Source organism: Schistocerca gregaria, chromosome 2 (genome assembly GCF_023897955.1).
Source record: "Schistocerca gregaria isolate iqSchGreg1 chromosome 2, iqSchGreg1.2, whole genome shotgun sequence".
Taxonomy (NCBI): domain Eukaryota; kingdom Metazoa; phylum Arthropoda; class Insecta; order Orthoptera; family Acrididae; genus Schistocerca; species Schistocerca gregaria.
In genome coordinates, this window is record NC_064921.1 from 158,921,291 (window position 1) to 158,938,635 (window position 17,345).

Consider the following 17,345-nt stretch of genomic DNA (forward strand, 5'->3'; position numbering starts at 1 on the left):
GAATATTATGGAAAGCGAAAAGTAAGTGTGAAAGCTGTGGTGGTACATGTGGTACAATGAGATAAATTTAACAGAACTCTGAAATACTTTATTCGAAACATGGCACTGTAGTCGATGAAAGTCCCTCAGATTTATCAAGATTATTGGGAGAACATACCATGACCAAACGTTCCGCCTGGTGTGCAAGAAATACGAGACAGGTGACATATCCTTAGGTTTCAAGAAGACTGTATGATTCTAGTTTCAAAATGGCAGCTTCGCACAAGTGTGAAAATTACCGACCAATCAGTTTTAGCAGTACAGGGCTACAGAGTACTGACAGTAATGATTTACAAACGAATGAAAAAGCTGGTTGATGCCGACTTCAGGGAACATCAGTTCCTGTTCCGTAGAAATGCTATAACACGAGAGCCGGTCTACTGATCCTACGACTTATCTTACAAGGGAAGCACATGGTAATTTTCTAATGCTGCAATTTCTCTGTATACTACAGCATCATCCGCGAAAAGCCTTCCATGGATATTAGATTCCTCTAGCTGTTCTGTCACATACCGAACCAGTACCTCTTCATTAGTTCGCAACCAAAATCTTCCTACACACACACGCACACTCTCCGTACGTCATTAGGAAGCAATCACGCTCGACCCGGAAGCAGGGACCAGCTTGCCCGTAGAACTTCTGGCCGTTCTGCACTCGCACTCGAAGGCCTGCGGTTTCCAATTATTCTTTGTGTTTGCTTTTCGGGAGAAGGCATAAAACATGGCGGCGCTGGGCGATTCGCCGCTAGTGGTGTCCGCCCGGGCCAGATTTATCGGCACATAACTCACGGCATTAATAAAGAACGAGGGCTGCAGGACGTCCAGCCGCAGTGGAACGCCACCAGCGTCTCAAAATGCTGCGGGCGACCGGGAGAAAGACGCAGGGTGGGAACTGATCCCCACCAGCGTCACCCTTACTGCATACACTGATGTGACAAAGGTCACAGGGTAGTGATATACACATATACAGATGGCGGTAATATCGCGTATACACAAGGTGTGCCGGCCGGTGTAGCTGAACGGTTATAGGCCCTTCAGTCTGGAACCGGGCGACCGCTACGGTCGCAGGTTCGAATCCTGCAGGTGTGATGTCCTTAGGTTAGTTAGGTTTAAGTTGTTCTAAGTTCTAGGGGACTGATGACACAAGGTGTGAAAGGGCAGTGCAATGGCGGAGCTGTCGTCTGTACTCAGGCTGTTAAAGTGAAAAGCTTTCTGGCGTGATCATGGCCACACGAAGGAAATTAACAGATTTTGAACACGGGATGGTAGTTGGAGCTAGATGCACGGGACATTGCATTACAGAAATCGTTAGGGAATTCAATACTCCAAGCTTCACAATGTAAACAGCGTGCCAAGAATACCAAATTGCAGGCATTACCTCTCACCACGGACAACGCAGTGGCCCGCGGCCTTCACTTAACGACCGACAGCAGCGGAATTTGCGTAGAGTTGTCAGTGCGAAGAGACAGGCAACACTGAGTGAGATAATCAGAGAAATTAATACGGGACGAGAGACGGATGTGCAGCGAAATTTGACGTTAGTGGGCCATGGCAGCAGGTGACTGGAGCGAGTGCTTTTGCTAACATAAACGTCGGAAGTTCCGTACGGCTTTTCGCGGATGATGCTGTAGTGTAAACAGACGTTACAGCTTTAGAAAATTGCAGCGAAATGCAGGAAGATCTGTAGCGGATAGGCACTTGGTGCAGGGAGTGGCCACTGATCCTTAACGTAGACAAATGTAATTTATTGTGAATACACAGAAAGAAGGACCCTTTATTGTATGATTATATGATAACGGAACAAACACCGGTAGCACCTGGGAGTATGCGTACGGAACGATTTGAAGTGGAATGATCATATAAAATTAATTGTTGGTAAGGCGGGTGCCAGGTTGAGATTCATTGGGAGAGTCCTTGGAAAATGTGGTCCATCAACAAAGGGGGCGGCTTACAAAACACTCGTTCGACCTATAATTGAGTATTGCTCACCAGTGTGGGATCCGCCAAGGTAGGGTTGACGGAGGAGATAGAGAAGATCCAAAATAGAGCGGCGCGTTTCGCCACAGGGTCATTTGGTAAGCGTGATAGCGTTACGGAGATGTTTAGCAAACTCAAGTGGCAGACTCTGCAAGAGAGGCGCTCTGCATCGCGGTGTAGCTTGCTCGCCAGGTTTCGAGAGGGTGCGTTTCTGGATGAGGTATCGAATATATTGCTTCCCCCTACTTATACCTCCCGAGGAGATCACGAATGTAAAATTAGAGAGATTCGAGCGAGTACGGAGGCTTTCCGGCAGTCGTTCTTCCCGCGAACCATACGCGACTGGAATAGGAAAGAGAGATAATGACAGTGGCACGTAAAGAGCACTCCGCCACACACCCTTGGGTGTCTTGCTGAGTATAAATGTAGATGTAGATGTAGACATCGCCTGCAGCCCCTCTCCTGGGCTCGTGACCGTATTGGTTGGACCCTAGACCACTGAAAAGCCGCGGCGCTGTCAGATGAGTCCCTATTTCAGTGGGTAAGAACTAACGGTAGGATTAGAGTGTGGCGCAGACCCCAGGAAGCTGCAGATCCAAGTTGTCAACAAAGCACTGTGTTAGCTGGTAATGGCGCCACAATGGTGTGGGATGTGTTTACATGCAATGAACTGGTTCCTCTGCTCCAAATGAACGTCTCACTGGCGGGAACTGGTTATTTTCGGCTACTTGTATATAATTTGCAGTCATTCATGGACTTCATGCTACTAAAAAAAGAGGAAATGTTTATGGATGGCAATGCGCCATGTCACAGGGCCACAATTGTTCACGGTTGGTACTGGACAATTAGAGCGAATAACTTGGCCATCTACATCGCCCGACGTGGATCCCATTGAACATTTATGGGACATTTTCAAGAGGTCAGTTCGTGCACAACATCCTGCGCCGCCAACATTTTCGCAATTATGGACGGTTGCAGAGGCAGCATGGCTCAATATTTCTGCAGGGGACTTTCAACGACTTGATGAGTCCATGCCACCTCAAGTTGCTGCACTGTACTGGACAAACGAAGGCCCGACACAATATGAGGAGATATCCCATGGCTTTCGTCAGCTTAAAGTACTGGACTCTATTCCAAGATCAAGTACTAAGTAGAGTTGTATATACGATTACGAAGTGGTTTTGAATGCAGACTCGCATTTGGGAGGACGACGGCTTCAATCAGCGTCTGACCATTCACATTTAAATTTTCCGTGATTTTCCTAAATCACTCCAAACAATTGCCCAGATGGCTACTTTAAGAGGCCACAGCCGATTTCTTTCCCAATCCTTGAAACAATCCGATCTTGCGCTCCGTCTGTAATGACCACGTAGTCCATAGGCCCATGATCTTCTGGAGTTCAGCCCTTCTTTTCCAGAATCCGAAACCAGAGAAGGTAGTATTATTGAACGCCGGAGTCTGGAGCGAAGACGACGTTCTAACTCACCGCAAAGGTGTTCCATTGAGTTGAGACTGGGCAGACCAGTCCAATTCACGAATGTTACTGTAGACAAACCATTGTCTTACAGATGATACTTTATGTTCGTACAAATGGTCATCGTCTCCGACCTGTTCCTCTATTGTATGCAGTACTCAGCGCTGTAATGTAAGATTATATTTTCGACAAAGCTTAAGAAATTCATTAAAATTTGGCCAGGACTTGAACTTGAGTCTCCTTGCTTACTACGCAGGTGTGTTGGCCATTACACAACCGCAGCAGTATAGCTGACGCAGCTGTACGAACTACCGTATCCCAGTGCCGTCCCTAACAGAAACTTCAATTCCTGTCTTAAGCTTATTTTCCACTCCTTACATCGTCCTCTATTGCCAAGGCTCTCCGGTACTGAAATAGCAACCCCGTGTTGAGCGTAATGAGGAAAATCCTGCCTGTACCTCAGGAGTATTTGGTCTATAGATCAGATATAATTAAATTTTCCTTGAGACATTTGAGTCTCATCTTTATCTGCGATAATGATAGAAGGTTAAGAAAAGAATTAAAATTTTTGCCTCAGCCAGGACTTGAACACAAGTCTCCTTGCGTATTTTTTTAAATCTCATTTTGTTCGCTTTCGTTCGTTGCATCTGATGTGGACGGACGTCGTAAGACATCTGTTTAAGTTCGTTGTTGATCGATTAACTCAGTTTTTTTATTACAGAGGGCTACTAACCCTCTTTTTTCATTTTGTTCGTTATTGATCGTTGTATTTGGTCGTTGCGGACGTCGCAAGACATCCTGTTCAAGTTCGGTGGTTGATCCTTCCACTTAGGTTTTTTATTACAGAGGCCAATCGGCTCTCTGACCGAACATGCTTAGCTACCGTACCGGCTGCATATTAGGCACGTGTATTAGCCACTACACCACCACAGCGACATTACTAACACAGCTGCGTGGACTATCCTAGTTAATGCCCTCCCTAACACAAACTTCAATTCATCTCTGAAGACTTCCACCTCACGATCACGTCACCAACAGTCGTTGCTGATTTGAGTAGCTCTATAAACATTGAAACATTCGTTATGGATTCTTGCCTGAGATAACATCCGCTTACTAGTCCACGATCGAAGCCAATGAGTACTCTCGACCAACTCATTCCGATGTACTGCTTCTCTACAAACAACACAACAGTTCTCGTCTTCCTTCATACTAGGGTGTTTGCCTCACTTGACATTTAGCAGTGCATTCATTCGTGGTACCTAAAATCAGATAGTGCATATGAAGCTTTCTGCTATGGCTCTGAATTTGATTTGCCTTCAGGAAATATTGTTTAAGATCCATGTTTTAATCCTATTCACATAGCTGAATGTAAAGTTCACCTGCTTGGGATGTCGTACTTAAGATACGTTGTCCATATTTTTATGTCATATTTCCAGGTTTGCATCACGTTTTCTTTATTTAAATTTTTTCTGAGGTTCTTCCAGTTTGTACAAATATAATTTAACATTTAGTCAGGGTTCCTATACACATAGGCTATCCACTCTTCCAACAACAAACACACACACTCCAAAACTTAAATTCCTGTGTACGTCGTCTGAAACAACTGGTTCCAAAGACACACATTTTGTAAAGAGTGAATCCATGTGAGGGCTTCGAGGTGCAGTATATTCACAATTTTTTTTTTACATTTTGCAAATTCACTTTATTTGGCAGCTTAAATATACAAGGAAAAGAAATTAGTGAAAAACAAGACTCTCACCTGGATGTAACGAACCTGAGTCAAGGGCTGGAAGAATTCAAACTGCAGCTAAAATGCAGAATGTTCACGAAATTATGCCAGGTCTGACATTAGCGTGCTGCAGCACCAGCTCGGCACGCAATGAGGGGTAGTGAACCAGACTCTGCAGTCAAGCCGATCGTTAGTGAATATTTTGGCACCAGCTGTCGGGAGAAGTTATATTACGGTAGTACTTAGGATATGTGGCAAGGAGTAAGAGCGGAGATGTAGTGAGGTAACGAGAAGGGAATTCTTGGAGCATCAGCTAGAACAGATGAATGTATACTTCTGGAAAACCTCATTTTGAGCCAGCTCTAATGCAGTTTTCATTGTTAATTAATCGAAACGTGAGCAGGTACTAGCGTTACATTGATTTATTCCATTGTGGACGACGAACTGTGATTTAAATCAGCGGTTATGTGGTCGTGTAATAGGCAAGCAAACGGTTTTTGAACCTTATACGATTTACTGTAGCAATAACTAGTTTCCGAGTACTACTGTTTCATGACCATATCGAGCTACTAGAGGAACATTATTTTATGTGCTATGTGCAGCTGTATCCTGGCGATTGTAATGCCCAGTGATTCCACGATGGATTCATTGCGATAATGTACCTTTTGATAGTTATCTCTCTCTCTCTCTCTCTCTCTCTCTCTCTCTCTCTCTCTCTCTCTCTCTCTCTCACACACACACACACACACACACACACACTATTTATGTGCACAGACAACAGACACTGAACAGTATTTTACTAGCGCTGTTAAAGGTCAACAGACTTTTAATAGTTATTCTTTTTGTTTTTTGCTTGGAGGTATTTTGATTTTATTAATTTGTCTCTTCAGCGTCGTGACTATAGATGATTCACTAGCCTTACACTTCTCGTCCTGTTGAAATTTTGAATTCAGTTGATGTAAAATTTATTTGAGAGTTCAGTAATCTGTTACTTTACTTACACGATATGAAGCTTTCATCTGAAGTTAATTGCTTTTACAGCCGGAACTTACAATACAGTGACACAATTGTCGACATAATAAGCATGTCTCAGTTGTAGCCAATGATTTATAAGGTGTCTCATTTATGTACTACTATCCAGTATGGTCTGTTGTAATATTTCCTCACGCACGCCGCATCGCAAGATATCCTGACAACATGGACAGCCATATCTTGGTACTCCATGGACCTTGTGGTTACTCTCCATGGTTGCATTACTTGCAAGGGTTATGTGACCATTTTGGCTTATCATTTCCATTCCATGATTCCAAATTTGTCCCACAATGATTATGCTGCGACCCACGACGATAGGGTCTCTGTTCATACAGCTCGCATCTTCTAGTACTGGTTTTGTGACTACGAGTATTAATTTTCACATTTCCCCTAGCCACCATAGTCAACAGATATCTGTATTAATGAGCGTTTCTGGTCTATTTTGGAGAGCAGGGTTACAGCAAGAAAAAAGGAACAAAAGTGAGATAGTGTTAATACTTTCATCCTTCTTTACCTCCTGTGCATACTGCAGATGACGTGTCACTGAGCACATTTATACTGTGCATGCTGTACACTTGAGGTGCCTAGTTGTTTCCACTGCCCTGTGTGAAATACATAAATTCTTGAACACTTCACTAACCTGCTGTCCTCATGATGATGATGTCCCCAGCGCAGAAAACAGCACGCAGGTCGTGAATTCTTTCTCTTGAGGCTGAAATTAACTTCTCAAGGAACTGCTGCTACGAACTGCTGGGATGTCACTCGCGTTTTTATTGATATAGACACGAGAAACTATTCTTGATCACAACGTATTGAACATATCTTTCCACAGTCATTTTATCTGGCTAAAACAACATGAATTACATCCTGCTACAGACAACATATGTCTGTCAAATGGAACGGTGAGAACTGGAGAGCCGGACTGTCCGAGACACTTCGCGCGCCAAGCCAGCAAGACCGTGACCCGAACGCCACCGAAGTGCATCGGCAGTAATATCGTCAGTCTTTTGTTTTAGTAATACTTTGATTTTAATAATTTTGAAATGACTGATTGATAGGTGGCTGTTGAGAGATGTTTATTTAAAAAATAAAGTAATTTGGATGACAGGTTTAATTAATAATAGCAACTAAAGTTTAACGTTTTGGCGCTCTACCGCCGAAGACAGCAGCCAATCACAGAGCAGCAGCATCATGCAGGCAGTCATTCTCACGGGAATGGTACTGCACCTAACATCTGTCACAGGTACCTCATCCCACATTGCGTCATCTCTATGCTTCTTGCATCTCCACTGCCCTGGGAATAGCTTCCTGGAGCCTAATATGATGGCTGAATAAGCCAGAAATATTACACGGTGTGTCATTGCTATGCACTTTCACCTGTGATTTTGTAGGTAGAATGGAAAACGAGTCCCTTCAAGACAGTACAAGATATGAGTTTACCCGTTCAGGGACGACTGGAATCTGTTTTCAATTCCAACGGCTTTCTTTCACCGTCTTTTTTCTCACAGTGTGTTGTTTGTGGTGTTTCCATACCTTTTGCATGTACAAATCATATCCATGTGATGATACAGTCTCTTCAAACACTTTAGACTCCTCTCCCGCCGATACAACGCCATCGTTTACGATTATAACGTATCTAATGGCCAAATTAAAATTTGTAGCTTAAATCGACACAGACTTAGACCTATAGCACTAGTGGCGACAGTAGTTAACAGACGGTTGCTCCCCTGAGATCAGCGTAAAGGATGAGAAGAGCACCCACACGAATGTGGACCTCATTATGTCAGCTTCAAAAGTCGTTCCAACAGCGTTATCGTTTGTTATACCTCAGCGTGTGAAAATTCCCGGACCAGGAAGCGCAGATTTTTTTTTGCTGAGCTGCCCGGAAAACTGGGAACGGCAATTCAGCCGAACTCGCTGCAAAACTTTTTGCTCGCTCATAAATTTTTCACTTCCAGCGTGGCAGAGGGAAGCGATATCCGAAGCTACGGCTCGCCGGACCCACGCCATTAACTTCTGCATGTTCGCTTTTTCTGCGACCGGTGGAGTGAAAAACAAGAGAAATAACACTCGACCGCCTGCCACACACCTGAGACGCAGTTATTGGAGGTTAACTCACTGAGCTATCGTGTCATGTAGCAAAGCGTCGTGTGCAAATGTCGTATGGTCAGTTGTTATTTACTTTAATTATTTTCTCGTTTTACTGACTTGCACCCAGTGTAGCCTGGCTGGCTCTCTGTCATAAAATATATCCTTTAAAGTTGAAGGCAATGAAACACCATTCTGGTGAGTTTAAATCTCGTATGGTACTATAACACTCTCTTGACGAACGTGCAAATTATACACTCCTGGAAATGGAAAAAAGAACACATTGACACCGGTGTGTCAGAACCACCATACTTTCTCCGGACACTGTGAGAGGGCTGTACAAGCAATGATCACACGTACGGCACAGCGGACACACCAGGAATCGCGGTGTTGGCCGTCGAATGGCGCTAGCTGCGCAGCATTTGTGCACCGCCGCCGTCAGTGTCAGCCAGTTTGCCGTGGCATACGGAGCTCCATCGCAGTCTTTAACACTGGTAGCATGCCGCGACAGCGTGGACGTGAACCGTATGTGCAGCTGACGGACTTTGAGCGAGGGCGTATAGTGGGCATGCGGGAGGCCGGGTGGACGTACCGCCGAATTGCTCAACACGTGGGGCGTGAGGTCTCCACAGTACATCGATGTTGTCGCCAGTGGTCGGCGGAAGGTGCACGTGCCCGTCGACCTGGGACCGGACCGCAGCAACGCACGGATGCACGCCAAGACCGTAGGATCCTACGCAGTGCCGTAGGGGACCGCACCGCCACTTCCCAGCAAATTAGGGACACTGTTGCTCCTGGGGTATCGGCGAGGACCATTCGCAACCGTCTCCATGAAGCTGGGCTGCGGTCCCGCACACCGTTAGGCCGTCTTCCGCTCACGCCCCAACATCGTGCAGCCCGCCTCCAGTGGTGTCGCGACAGGCGTGAATGGAGGGACGAATGGAGACGTGTCGTCTTCAGCGATGAGAGTCGCTTCTGCCTTGGTGCCAATGATGGTGGTATGCGTGTTTGGCGCCGTGCAGGTGAGCGCCACAATCAGGACTGCATACGACCGAGGCACACAGGGCCAACACCCGGCATCATGGTGTGGGGAGCGATCTCCTACACTGGCCGTACACCTCTGGTGATCGTCGAGGGGACACTGAATAGTGCACGGTACATCCAAACCGTCATCGAACCCATCGTTCTACCATTCCTAGACCAGCAAGGGAACTTGCTGTTCCAACAGGACAATGCACGTCCGTATGTATCCCGTGCCATCCAACGTGCTCTAGAAGGTGTAAGTCAACTACCCTAGCCAGCAAGATCTCCGGATCTGTCCCCCATTGAGCATGTTTGGGACTGGATGAAGCGTCGTCTCACGCGGTCTGCACGTCCAGCACGAACGCTGGTCCAACTGAGGCGCCAGGTGGAAATGGCATGGCAAGCCGTTCCACAGGACTACATCCAGCATCTCTACGATCGTCTCCATTGCTGTGAAAGGAGGATATACACTGTACTAGTGCCGACATTGTGCATGCTCTGTTGCCTGTGTCTATGTGCCTGTGGTTCTGTCAGTGTGATCATGTGATGTATCTGACCCCAGGAATGTGTCAATAAAGTTTCCCCTTCCTGGGACAATGAATTCACGGTGTTCTTATTTCAATTTCCAGGAGTGTACAACTGAAGATTTTCATTCGTTAATAATGACATGCTGTTTTCTGTTTACTGGGAACCTTCAGTCCCGTTACTACGCCGGATCTGTATCTAACGCCTTCTAGTTGTTAAGGTACACGGCAGAAGACCGACAGATGGTATTTTGTGTCGTCTTGGCCTCATGAACTAGATATCAAACACGGTCGTTGTTTACTGAATCCATGTAGATTCGCACAGAGTACATTTTCTGTCTCCATAAATGTAAAAAAAAAAATGGCTCTGAGCACTATGGGACTCAACATCTTAGGTCATACGTCCCCTAGAACTTAAAACTACTTAAACCTAACTAATCTAAGGACATCACACACACTCATGCCCGAGGCAGGATTCGAACCTGCGACCGTAGCAGCCCCGCGGTTCCGGACTGCTGCGCCAGAACCGCACGGCCACCGCGGCCGGCCCAGAAATGTCATATTACACTTACATGTAACTTGTTGAAAAATCTACATTACACAATCCTTTATTGAATATGATGTCAGAGATATACGCCTGTTGTTCGATTCGTCGTTTCGTCGATGCTTCTTGAAAACGGGTCATGACCAGTACATTCTTTCAGTCACTGGGAACTTTTCGTTCGTCCAACGATCTACGGTACTCTATTTCTAGAAGAGGAGCTAGTTCTTTAGCGTACCGCCGAAGAATATTTCACGTATTCATATCACACAAAGGAAGTAGTTTACTAAAACCTCGCTCCACCAGTATTACTCGTCAAGCTGAGATCCGTACCTGGTATGAATGATAGAATTACAATAGAGCGTCGATTATCGGAAGTGATTGAGGGACATGGGTGTTCGGGAAACTGGTTTGCTCGGATAATCGAACTGTACATGTTTATTTGCCAAAAAGAAGTACTGTACAGTACATTTATTCATAAAAATAGGCATCTCTTATAGTATTACAAAGTAACATACAAAGGCAACTTCAGTAGGAATATATAGTATGTGGCACAGTTTATTAAACAAAAATATATACATATTACATACGCATTTTGCATGAAAAATACACACAGTATACTAAATTAACATTTAAAAAATCCTTTATTTTGGTCTGTCTAAGAAAGCCTACACGCTTACGAGCAGCTAAGTCACGTACTTAATATGTCCCTTCGTTTGGATTTGAGAGAATCAGCTGACAGTTTTTCTCCCCGTACTGTAAACTCGCGAATGCCGTGTCTTGACTTGAAGCGTTTTAACCAGCCCGTGCTCGCTTTAAAGTTCGAAGGCCCTCCAAGTTTTTCGTTGAACTGCATTGCCTTCTCACACAGAATGGGACCTGAGATAGGTTCTCCTTCCGATCTCTTTTGTGTAAAGCACTTGTAAACAGCATCATCTACATCTGTGTTAGTGGCGAGCTTCATAGTTCTACGGCTTGTTGATCCATCAGTAGAATCAAGCATAGCTATAAAATTTGCTATGCTCGTTTTTTGTTTTTTTTTATATCCGTAATTGTCGATATCTCCAACTTGTACTCATTTGATAAAGTGGTTGCAGATTCACCTTCTTCTAACCTTTTAATAATCTCGTATTTGTCCCTCATAGAAAGGACAACACGTTTACGTTTAAGCATTTTGTATCGACAAGTTCACTTCTTCACCCAGCAGCACACAAGTGGTCGTAACAGAGAACAGAAGGTGACTGTTTGCACCTTGGGGGCGCGCAATCCTTCAAACTTCGCGGATCGGCACGGCTCAACTCCAGCAGGCGCAGCTGTTCCTGTGAACAGCTTTGATACTGTAGCTATTTCTACTGCCAGTACCAAGCCGACAGAAGTATGCTGATTGTTGAAACACAGCGACTGGCGGCTTGGCCGGTTGGCAGCGCCTTGTGAAGGCCCCATTAGAAGCAATGTTCCGTCATCGGTGGCCTAGTGCGCGAATACTGTGGGAAACTTGGTTTGGGGAATGATGGGCGGCAGGGTGGGAGAGTAACAGGTGCGAGCGAGTACACAGTTCGGTTAAGCGGTCGTTCGGTAGACCGACGTTTGGATAACTGACGCTCTACTGTACTAGAGAGTATCGAAAGAAGAGCAACACGTTTCGTCACAGTTTAGTTTAGTTTGTTCAGCTCGAGTGATAGACGCTACAAGAGAGGTGTTTCTCATTTTCTCATGGGTTATTGATAAAAATTCCGAGAGCGTATATTACTACAAGAGTCAATTAATGTATTTCTTCCTCCAAAGTACAACTCACGAAAACACCACGGAGGTAAGATAAGAGAGATTAGAACTGACACAAAAGCTTACCAACAATCGGTCTTCCCTCGGAGCGTTCGCGACAGGTGCAGGAAAAGGAGGGTGAAGCAGTGACACTGGTACACAGTGTACCCTTCCACCATACGCCAGAAGACGGTTTTGGGAGTGTAGATGTAGATGCTTTCCAACGATGCCGTGCATCGGCTTTGACACTGAACTCTTATTCTGCGCAGACACCTGTTCAAACCGCAGTCCGGCAATCCAGAATTGTTTCTTGTGGTTTTCCTAAATCTATAAAGGCAAATACATCGTGAGCGTGCTCAGTCTCTTGCTTGATCGTGCCATATATTTCTATCAAACTCGCCGCTCTTTTCATGAAACCGAAATGACAAATTGCTGGAAACAGTAACTACCATAAAATATCTAGGAATACCCATCTATGTTTGCCGGAGCCATGTCGATTTTTAAAGAGGAGATTTCCATTCTCTAAAAACGTTATCATACATGAGCACGAAACATATTCCATAATTCTACACACATCAGATATGATTTGCACCACCCCAGTTCCCAGAACTCCTGAAGATGGACGTTGACTGTGGATATTGTATCACAGACACAGCCCCTTGGACTGATCAGAGAAGTCACTAAACCCGCCCAAAGGCGTAAACAACCATGCATAAGCAGCGCCTATTAGACTGAAGGGGTCCGACAGCCGATCAGTTCCAGTCATTCCACCAGAAAGGATGTGCACGGCTCGCGTTGTCTGTTGTTCAACCGTGTCTAGACGGTCATTACCGCTGTTCGATCGCGTCCGCATTATTCCTTTGTGCCAGGAAGGGCTCTCAACAAGGGATGTGTCCAGGCGACTCGGTTTTAGCCAAAGTGATGTTGTTGGGACATGGAGTAGACATGGAGGGACAGGAACTATCGATGGCATGTCTCGCTCAGGGCGCCCAAGGGCTACTACTGCAATGGATGACCGCTACCTACGTATACGGCTCGGAGGAACCCTGACAGCAACGCCACCATGTTGAATAATGCTTTACGTGCAGCCAGAGGACGTCGTATTACTACTCAAACGGTTGGAAATAGGCTGCATGATGCGCAACTTCACTCCCGCCGTCAATGGCGAGGTCCAGCTTTGCAACCACTACACTATGCAGCACGGTACAGATGGGCCCAATAACATGCCGAATGGATCGCTCTGGATCGGCATCACGCTCTCTTCATTGATGAGTGTCGCATGAGCTCAACCAGACAATCGTCGGCGATGTGTTTGGAGACAACCTGGTCGGGCTGAACGCCTTAGACACACCGTCCAGCGACTGCAGAAGGTGGAGGTTCCCTGCTGTTTTGGGGTGGCATTATATGGGGCCGACGTACGCCGCTGGTAGTCATAGGAGGCGCCGTAACGGCTGTACGATACGTGAATTCCGTCCTCCGATCGATAGTGCAACCATATCGGCAGCACAATGGCGACGCATTCGTCTTCATGAACGACAATTCGCACCGTATCGTGCACATGTTGTGAATGACCTCCTTCAGGGTAACGACATCGCTCGACTACAGTGGCCAGCAGGTTCTCCAGATATGAACCCTATCGAACATACCTGGGATATATTGAATAGGGCTGTTTATGGACGACGTGATCCATCAACTACTCTGAGGGACCTTCACCGAATCGCAGTTGAGGAGTGGGACCAACAGTGCCTTGATGAACTAGTGGATAATATTCCACGACGAATACAGGCATGCATCAATGCAAGAGGGCGTGCTACTGGCTATTACGGGTACCTGTGTGTACAGCAATCTGGAAGGTCTCGCTGAATAGTGGTACAACATGCGTTGTGTTGTTTTCATGAGCAATAAAGAGGGCGGAAATGATATTTATGTTGATCTCTACTCCAATTTTCTTTACAGCTTCCGGAACTTCCGGAACCGAGGTGATGCAAAACTATTTTTGATGTGTTTACAACAGATTAACGTCTATAGGTCCATAATTATATTCATCTGTCATACGACCCTTCTCGGAAAGGGGAATTACGTGTGCTTTAAATTTGAACGTCTGATCACTTTCAAATCTCCCGCTTGATGGCACGCATTTACGAGGTCCTGGTGGAGCTGTTGGATGATTTGTCACTATCACTCTGTCAGAAAATATGGTTCCAACATGATGGCCTACCCACGCATTTTGCACGAGTCTTCCGCGGACAACTCTACCGGAGATACGCGGGGCGTTCAATTAGTAATGTAACACTGTTTTTCTAAAAGCAGATTGGTTTTATTCGGGATTCCAATAAACCACTCTTTCGAATACAGAACTCTATTTTTCACCATAATCTCCGTTCAATTCGACGGCCTTATACCACGTTACAGGGAGAGCCTGTATGCCGTCATGCTACCTCTCCACTGGTCGAGTCTTCAGCTCGTGGTATCGCAGTCGCGTTCTCGCTTCCCGAGCACCGGGTCCCGGGTTCGATTCCCGTCGGGCTGATGAACTTTCACCTGCCTCGAGATGACTGGGTGTTTGTGTTGTCCTCATCATTTCATCCTCATTCATGCAAATGGAAGATTGGACTGGGAAAGGTTGAGAATTTGTACGGACGTTGAGCGCCCCTATTTCCAAACATCATCATGATCATCATGATAATCATCCACTGGTCGACGTCGGAGCCAAGGTCTTGCTGCATCAATAACTTCATCATCAGCCACGTACTGTTCCCCGCGGAGTGCATCCATCATTGGGCGAAGTGTGATAGTGCAGGATGCATGCTGTAACTTGGATGAGGACGAACAATCCAATGATCTTTTGTGAGTTTCTCCCGGGTGCAACACTTGGGTGAGCCTTGCGTCCTCGTCGAGAAGGAGAAATTCTTTTGCATTTTTGTGGCGACGAATGAGAGTGTCTGTGCCTTCCAAGATTTCAAGGGTCAAATCTGTGTGCGGCCTGCTGGCAAGCGGGAGATGTGTACTCGACATTGTTGCGATTGTGACAGACGCCTTACCTAACAGCTCACTGTGCTTTTGTTCACTGCAAGATCTCCGTAAACAATCTGTGACCGCCTATGAATGTCGGCGATGCTTTGGTTTTCAGCCAAAAGAAACTCGAGGACAATTCTTTGCTTGGAATGCTCCTTCTTTAAAGACCCCAAATTCAAGGCTACACATGGAGTCCCGCCTCTCGGAACTTCATGAAATTATAGGTACTGGAGCGGGAATAATCCACGATGTCACACAAAAAATTTTCCAACTGAAACTGGCAGGAAAGAGGTTGTATTACCTATAGAGCGCCCCTCGAACTCCGAAAAGTGGATACATCGAGGTGGACCAACTCCAGATTTAACTCTGTCTCGACTATTTCTTGCCGGGCCTGATGAAGAGTCTTGTGGCTGGGGCCCCTGTGCAGTTGAAAGAAGATATCCCCGCACGACTCATGGCGGCAGCAGAAATTTTTCATCATTCACTACGATTTGTGGACTGTGCGTTTGGAAGCATTCGCCACGGATACACCATGTGCATCTAACGACAGAGTGGTCACGTGGCGCAGCTCCTACAGAACACACGGATCAGTCCTCATTGATTCCGGTGTTTGTGTGTAGTGAGTTCTGAAAGTGATCCGATCTTCAGATCCAGACGGTACATTGCTGCAGATGAGTTCCTTACCAAAACTTTAGGTACTAAATCGTCTGTGCGATCGCTAGAAGCCTACAATAGGAATTGTTGAACGCGCCGTATAACGGAACCGTAGACACTATAACACGTCACGTCAACAGCGACCTGGCCCCTCAACGGACTTTCGTCAGCAATTTCGAAAAACTGAAACTGAATTACATGTCGTCTTTTGTAAAATATAAATTTATTAATTAGCTCATTGCCTTGAAGTGGTCCTCGACTTCTTTTCAGGGTATGACTTCGGTCTTAGGATTTATAAATGAGTAGACTGTTTCCGGGTTTGTAGTATTTTGCTAACTACCAAATAAAAGTTTCCTCATCGAATCTTCTGTATTCACTATTTGATAGACAAATGGTTCTACGAAACTCTTCTTCCTACAACTAAACATGACTATGCTTCACAACTCTCTTTCCAACGCACCATCATTCATCTATTCCAGCCAAATGGAAGGAAGGTGAAGGACAAACATTTTGTTATACATGTAACTCTAACAATTTAGTGCTTACCATATATATTGAATAGAACTGTTTAAATTTTTTATTGCATAAACCGCCATTTAAATGTTATAAAAGTCTGCATAGCTATTTATGTAAATGACTTTACAAAATTCATATGTTATGTTTCAGTTAATTTAAGTATACGAATATTAAACATGTATTCATTGAAATTGTAGTTCATAAGCTATATAAAGAGCGATTTTCATAAAATTTCAATATTTAATAATTTCTTTTCATAATGTGGGGCCACAGTCATAATATGTTTCTTTAAAGGCAGTACCGCCATTAGACTGTTGTTTATTTATAAAAAAAAAGGTTCAAATGGCTCTGAGCACTATCGGACTTAACTTCAGAGGTCATCAGCCCCTAGAACTTAGAACTACTTCAACCTAACTAACCTAAGAACGTCACACACATCCATGCCCGAGGCAGGATTCGAACCTGCGACCATAGCGACTGTAGCGCCTAGAACCGCTCGGCCACCGTGGCCGGCGTTTATTTACAGTGTTTACACTTACACAATCATAATTTCGGTTTCAAAGTGCCACTATCAAGTGTTTTCTGAAATCAGGTTAGAAAATAACAGTGATATACATAACAAGTGATCACTTGTTATGTATTTCACTGTTATCACTTGCTATGTATTTCATTGTTACTGTCTAACCTGCTTTCAGAAAACACTTGATAAAGGCACTTTGAAGCCGAAATCATGATTGTGTAAATACGACACTGTACATAAACACCAGTCTAATGGCGGTACTGACTTTAAAGTTAAATATTTAAGTTTTTTTTAAAATTCGATCAACACTTTATCGTAAATTTCATGATATGTGTTGGTAACCCAAGACAACCAACAGCAACAGGATAACTGCATACCCAGACATGTTATGCATCTGGAAACCAGCAGACGGGGCTCTCCTTTTTTGTAAATTAAAATAACCAATAAACAATA

The 17,345-nt window shown here is 45.0% G+C and overlaps 1 protein-coding gene across 1 annotated transcript in view; it reads left to right on the top strand.

Annotated features, from left to right (window-relative positions):
* Positions 1 to 17,345, top strand: part of LOC126336587 (disks large 1 tumor suppressor protein) — a 4,198,467-nt gene that overhangs the window by 275,337 nt on the left and 3,905,785 nt on the right. The gene's annotated exons all lie outside the window — the stretch shown is intronic.